Here is a 7968-nt window from a genome sequence, read left to right as displayed (position 1 = left end):
ACTTTTGTGTCTCAAATTATTTGCATTATTTGCATTCTACTGTCTGTTTTTATAGACTTCATTAAGAGATTTCCCCCTACCCTTTTTAAGGTTTTTGAACATATTCATAATTGCATTTTGAAGATTTTTTTCTTCTCAGGGCCTACTGCAATAAGGGTTGCTGGCTTCTGGTTGAGGCATATTGTCTTGGCTGATCGTGTTTTTGTTTTTGTGCAGAAATCTAGGCATCTGGAATTATGGAGTTTGGTGTCATTATCCCAGCTTTTCCTCTTGCAGTTGGTGTTCCATTCTTTTATTGCTGTTGTCCTGTCTGGATCACAGGCAAATTATGGAATTTTTTATAGGGAGTGCCTTTGTTTGTGAGAAATTAATGAAGATGAGCTTGGAAGAAAGGCTGAGAGGGGACTCAAGAAAGGCCTAAGGGAATGTGGTCTGTACTAACAGTCTAGTTTTTGAGGGAATGGGGTAGAGTGGGAAGATCCTGAAAGCAAGATGCAGTAAGGCAAAGCATAATAAGCCTGGGGATATGGAAATGAAAGTGCTAGAGGCTCCTGCATCTTCACCAGGCATTGAGTTCCCGAGACGTGAAACCTCGTTTTGAATAGTTTTTTTTTTTTTTATGGTTTTCCAAGCTATTCCCCCAAACAGTCTCGGCAGTCTGTGTAACACTCGGTTGCTTCTCAGGTGTTGAGCGTGGGTCCCTATGTGAAGATACTGTGCACATAGGACACAAAACTAGATTATTCGCTTTAGATCTGACCTAAAAGCCTCTTTCTGATGATCATTATAAACAACAAGCAGAACCAGAAGGCAAAATTCTTGTAAAGGTGCAATTGCAACTTTCACAAGTTGATGATAACAAGCATATTTCTAATATAAAATAATGCCTACTTAATAAGAGAGAAACTATGCCTGGCAATAAAAACTGTATTAGCTTCTCAGGAATAGTGAGGCCATAAATTTTAGAAAATAATATGCTATGAATGCTTTGCTGGAAGAACATATTTCCTTAATTCATTCTAAATTTTATAATTATACCCACAGATAAATGTAGCTATTACTCCTCGTCAAAGAAGGCTCTCTTTATAGTAAATGGAGCCAATCAAAGAAAACCTCAACTATACACAGAGATCAATGGATTGAGGTTCAATCAATGTGGAGCCCGGCTACACTGGATCCATCTGCATCACAGCTTTTGCATCTGTAGCTCAGTGAAGATGGGGAGGGAAGATCATAAGAACAAGGAGACCAGGAAGTCTACTGTGGGACATCTTTCCTAGAAATGGATTCATAATCAAGACTGGAACAATAGCTATATCAATTGATATATTAATGTGAACAGGAAATAAATTTGTGGAATATCATGCAGAGGCAAAGATCAACAGTTAAGAAAGGAGTTCTGGGAAAAGGAGAATTAACATTACTGAGGGATAAGCCCCTTATTGGTTGTTTAATGCAGAATGGTGAGTCCTAAAACTATATACAAAAGCAACAAAAATGGACTCAGCAGGTTGCATTTATAATATTTGCACACACACACACACACACACACACACACACACACACCAGTAATAACAAAATAAAAGGAGGCTATTAACATGATAGGGAGGTTTTGGAAGGGGTTGGTGAAAAGGTACTTTAGAGGTGTCAGAGAGAGGAAGATGGAGACAGTAATATAATTCTACCCCAACTTAACCATATTAAAAAGAAAATAATGTGCTGCTTCTCATACATTAAAACCATAGGAAATTGTCAATGTTCCTTCTGTTTCTATTTTGTGGAATAGTTTGAAGAGTATTGGTGCTAGCTCTTTTTTGAAGGTCTGGTATAATTCTGCCCTGAAACCATATGGCCCTGGGCTTCTTTTTGGATGGAAGGCTTTTGATGACATCTTGTATTTCCTGGGCTCAGAGAGCCTGCAGAAACTGATACTACAACCAAGGACCATGGATGGAGAGGACCTAGAACCCCTGTTCAGAGGAAGCCCACAGGCTGCTCAGTTTCCAAGTGGGTTCCCTAGTAAGGGGTACAGGGGCTATCTCTGACATGAACTCAGTGGCTGGCTCTTTGTTCACCCTCCCCTGGGATGTGCAGCTTTGCCAGGCCACAGAGGAAGATGATGCAGCCAGTCCTGATGAGACCTGATAAGCTAGGGTCTGAGAGAAGGGGAGGAGGACTTCCCCTTTCAGTGGACTAGGGGAGGGGCATAGAGGGAGGAGAGAGAGGATAAGACTGGGAGAAGATGAGGGAGGGGGCTGCAGTGGGAGTACAAAGTGAATGAATTGTAGTAAATAAATAAATAAGTAAGTAAATAAAAGAATGATGATCTCAGGAGAGATAAGTCATTAAAAATATAGGAGAACATGGTTGGTGATGGTAGAGCAGATACCTTTAATCCCAGCATTTGGCAGACAGAGGCAGGTGGATCTCTAAGTTAGAGGCCAGCCTGATCTATGGAGTGATTCCTGGGAAGTGCTACACAGAGAAACCCTGCCTCAAACAAAACAAAATAAACAAAACAAAACAAATCGAACCAACCAACCCACTAATGAACCAAGCAACCAAAACATCATCAACTAGCCACAGAAGAACTTAAAAAGAAAAGAAAGTAGAAAATCATATATCCCAAGAAGAGCTCTGAGTTGATTATGCTAAGCTTTGATATGATAGGATGATTGGTGGGAAACAGCAGAGTTGAGACAGCATGCTTAGCAGGGAGTTCCAGCAGCTGATCCTTTTTGAATAAGGGGTGTTCATTTTGTGCTGTCTGTTTGAAACCCAGGGATGCTCCTGTTTTGCTATCACACAAACCTGCTGGGTTTCTGCTGTACTTTATAAATCTGTTGTTTTTAGTGCCTGGAGAGTATTTATGTTTGTGCTGAAAGAAGGAAAAAACAACAACAACAACAACAAAAAACCTCATCAAGGATATTCTATCCCTAAAGAATGAATGACACTGTAGTGCTTTTGGCAGACTTTTGGTGTGTCTTACAGTGGTCATTTACAAATGTTGGGGCATTTCTGAATAGAGGAGTGTAATGCTGTCCAGCAGGCCTCTGAGAACTGCTTCTGAGAAGTAGTTACATTTTTGTCTCAGAAAGGATGGGCTGGTCATTTTCATTATTTCCAATGCAAGGATTTTGTATTGTTGATATTTTAATGATCTGCATAAATAACAACAAAAATTAAACCTCTTAGTTCTAGTAGTTGAAAAGAACTTGGTTTTTAGGAATGGTGGGAAATAGAATCAGACAGTTATAAATTACAAAGCACATTACCTTTACAAAGGAATATTTTAAAGAGAGAATATATAACACAATTCCCATTAAAATACCAACACAATTCTTTAAATTCTCAGGTTTATATGGATAAATAAAAACCCAGAATTTCTAAAACGATCCTATACAATAACAGATCATCTGGAGGTATCTCCATCCCCAATCTCAAGCTGTACTACAGAGCAATAGTAATAAAAACCGCATGGTGTTAGCATAGAAACAGAAAGGAGGATCAATGGAATCGCATAGAAGACCCAGAAATAACCCTACACACCTATAAATACTTGATTTTTGATAAGGAAACCAAAATCATTCAATGGAAAAAAGACAGTATCTTCAACAAATAGTGTTGGTCTAACTGGATGTCTACATGCAGAAAAATGAAAACAAACCCATATTTATCACCCTGCACAAAACTAAAGTCCAAGTGGATCAAAGACTTCAACATAAAACCAGATACTCTAAATGGGTTAGAAGAAAAAGTGGGGAAGAACCTTGAACTCATTGGCACAGGAGACAGCTTCCTGAACAGAGACTGTTTCTCTAACCAAGGACCAAGTATGGATATAACCTAGAACCCCTGCTCAGATGTAGCCTATGATAGCTCAGTAACCCTTTTTTTTTTTCTTAGTAAGGGGAACAGGGACTATTTCTGACATGAACTCAATGACTGGCTCTTTGACAACCCCCCCTCCCCCCGCCCTGAGGGAGGAGCAGCCCTGTAAGGCCACAGAGACTGCAGCCAGTCCTGAGGAAACCTAATAAATCAAGGTCAGATGAAAGGGGAGGAGGTTTTCCCCTGTCAGTGGACTTGGAAATGGTCAGGGAGGGGATGAGGTTGGGAGGGAGGAGGAGGAAGGAGGGAGCAGGATATAGCTGGGATACAAATAAACTGTAACTAATAATAAAAAAATGAAAATAAAAATAAAAATTGAAAAGAAAGGAGAGAAAATATAGCTATTTGGTAATAATAGTGAGGGTTTGTTTTAAAACATTTATTTCCATAGATGCTTCATTTTCAAGAATATTTTCTTTCTCTGGTCTCATTGACCATATAAAGAGAAGTAGAACCAGGACATTATAGAATAATTCCTAGCAGCAATTCTTAGCTGTTCCTATGCAGATCTGTCCTTCTCCTCTTCCTAATCTTTTATTATATAATTTTTCATCATAAAAAAATTGCAAAGTATGCCAAGTGGCGGCACATGCCTTTAATCCCAGCACTCAGAAAGCAGAGGCAGGAGGATCTGTGTGAGTTCAAGGCCAGTGTGGTCTACAGCGTGAGTTCCAGGACAGCCAAGGCTACAAGAGAGACACTGTCATAAATCCCGTCCTCAAACAAAACAAAACAAAAACAAAAATATAATGCATGCCTTTCATTGTTGACACAGCTTTAGTGAGAGTGAACAGTGTGAGCAGTACCATCTATTACATAGCTCTGCTTTCTGTACCTGGCATCAGTGGGACACGTGAGCTCCCATGCCATTGTTTTGCCACAAAAATAATATCCAGAAAGTACGACACTTAACATAAATTTTGTTCAAATTGCTTCTGCCCTTGTAATGGTTTGACTTTAAAAAAATTCCACACAAAATTTTCTCACATATGAAATTGGTGAACAGTTGTGTGATGTTTTCAAATATCTAAAGAGTATTTAACTTTGTCTGATTTTTCTTATTTTTTTTTCTCCTTATCTTTCTCTGTTTTTCTTCTCGGAAGGATTTGATCTGTCTACATGACAATTTGTTGAAACAGCAGACTTCACACTTCTTTTCCGTACCATTTTTTCTTATAAATTTTAAATCCCCCAAACAGCTTTTACTGAATATGAATAATTCTTCTTTAAGTGTAGATAACATCATACACAACTCACCTCCTCTGTATTACTCATGTATTTGCCATTATGTTTGGTACCATTATCTTAAAAGTATTTGCTTTTAATATTGTTCTCCAAGTTTTCTTGAATGACATTTCAGAATATGATCAGTTTTATTATTAAGAAAAATTTATCTGTCTTTTATGATTATAGCTGTACTAAAATTATTAATGCCAAAAATATTAATTCAATATGACTTAAATAATAATTGTGATGTGTCAATAGATATTTTATTCTCTACAACATTTCTATAATATACATATCCACTCATCTGCTGGTTGATTGAGCAGGGTTATTTTTTTAATAGGCAAGAACAATACTACATTTGTTTTTTTAGTTAATGTTTTAAAATATTGATATTTTTTTCTACCACCTTTGATAAGGTGACCAATTAGGTTTTTTTTTTTTTGTGGTATCATTATAGTAGCAGGACATATTTGGGTACTCAAATTCACTGCAGTTATAATCCTTAGTGATGTCTTGATTTTCTAAATTTTGATGAGTGTAATTGATTCCTGAGTACTTTGATTATCTTCAGTAACTTCCTAGCTTGTTAGTGAGAAAAAGCTTTACATAAACCCCAGATTCAGACCACCTATTTTCAAGAAAGCCACTGTTTACTTTTAAGAGACAATAGTGTTTGAAGAAGTGAGACTCACACATTTTGGAAGACCCAGTGCACACAAATCAACTTTTGAAGGTGAAATAGTTGCTATGAGGAATGTAGACAACAATATGGAAGAATGTAACATTCTTTCCTTGTTTGTATTTCCAAGACAAACAAACAAAAATCCACCACCACCACCACCAACAACAAAAACCAATGAACTGATTCATAGACAAATTTATCTCTATGAGGTGAGCCTTGGAATTCAAATAGGAAGTTATTAAACTTCGGTTAAGGTCCAGAACTAGGTTCTGTTATTTAAAAGACAAAAGATAACTAATATGTGAGGAGTTTGAGAAAATACTCTTGGTCATTGTGGATTGGAATATAAATTAGTAAATCTATTCTGAAAAAAGAGTATGCAAGTTACTCAGAAAATTAAAAATAATTACATTAGATCCAGCAATCAAAATGTGATCCAAAAACATGCTTGTGTGCTTGAGCCATTGCAGCATTAACCCTGATGTCTACAGAAAATATGATTTATATATATTCTAATCTTGAAACGGAGAAAGCTCTGTCATTTCTGATAATATTAGTGAATCTGAGGAATATTCTGATGAGAATAAACAAAGTACCAGCTTGGAGTAATAATAGCTGAGCAGTTTAGATCATGCACTCCTCACACAAAGAACCTGAGTTGAGTTCCCAGTACCCACATTATTGGCTTTCAACTCACTGTAATTCCACCTTTGGGGGCATTTGACACCTCTGTCATCCATAGTCACTTGTACATTTATGTACATGTGCACATGTATACATAATTAAAATCCATAAATATAAGACTTTCAAACAGGAACAAGCCAAGTACTGAGAGTGATGATCTCTCTTACATAAGGAATATGGGAAGAAAAAGCCAGAGAAGTGTAAAGCAGAAATGACAGTTATCAGTAGCAGTAGGAAAAGTTTCTGATCAGACTACAGACTTTAAGCTAGATAGGTGGAATAAATAGAGAATGCTTACACTGAATGGTAGCTGTAATAAATAATAATTAGTAAAATATTTCAAATAGCTAAACAACCAATGGAAAATGTTTTCACCAGAATACCAAGTATGTTTGCTAACGTACGGATTTATTAATTGGGCTGATTTATTTCCTACATACTATAAACATACCAAAATAATACAGTAAAACATAAAGATGTATGTAGTTGTTTTTTTTTTCAATTAAAGATGAAATGAAATGAGTTTCTAGATACATAAGGATCCCTCGGAATGCAAGGTTGTTTTAACTTCTGCAGCCTCAGCTTTGTGAACATCTTATAGTGAATCTTTTTGATTGTCATCACAGTTACATTCTTTACCCAAAATAATAGAGATGCCGTATGGTTTCTGAGAATCACTGTACTGTTTGCTAGTTTTCAGCAGTCATTTAATATGGATATTAAGCCAAATAAAAATGGTAGAGTCCTTGGAATTTATATAAATTTTTGGTTGTTATCAAATTGCAAAGAGTGGATTAAACTTCAATAAAATTCTTGGGGATGTCAGGATCATTACAGTGCATAATGGGCAGAGCTGAATTAATTTCTTGGGGGTGGATTTATTTCCTTTGCATTACATTCTATAAATAATGCCTACCCTGCTTGTGGATTATGATAACTTCCCTCCATATTAAAAGCCAGCAATATAATTTCATTTGATCCTTTGAGTCTCAAAAGCTCCCTCAACACAGCTGAGAGAATTTTTTTTTCCGCACTGTAAAATAGGATAATTTTTGATTTCACGTTTGTGTCAGAAAGTATGTTTACATACTTATGTATTTACATATGTTTACAAGAGCTCTTAACACAATGATCAAGAACTGAACTTCTCTACAACACAAGTGTCCTCCAGGAGCACTCTGTTTTTCCCAGGAGATAAAGCACTAGTGATGTTGAGAAAATAAATATGCGCTTAAAAGATTTTTGAAAACATGTTTTTCTCAGATGACCTGAAGCCATTATTTTCATTTCCTTTTCATTGTTAAATGTGTTCTGTGGCACTTGCATTCATCTGTTCAATGTAATCTGATTACTCTTACTCGTACCCGTCCCTATTTCCCTTCTCTTTCAATCAACTGATTCTCCTCACTCTAAGTCCCTTTTTCTTATTGATGTATTGTTTTTATTTTTTATTTCAATATTCAAGGCATACAGGGTGTCCT

The sequence above is a fragment of the Psammomys obesus genome, unplaced genomic scaffold, assembly GCF_907164565.1.
Source record: "Psammomys obesus unplaced genomic scaffold, mPsaObe1.curated_primary_1811, whole genome shotgun sequence".
Classification (NCBI taxonomy): Eukaryota; Metazoa; Chordata; class Mammalia; order Rodentia; family Muridae; genus Psammomys; species Psammomys obesus.
This window is presented reverse-complemented; position numbering follows the sequence as displayed.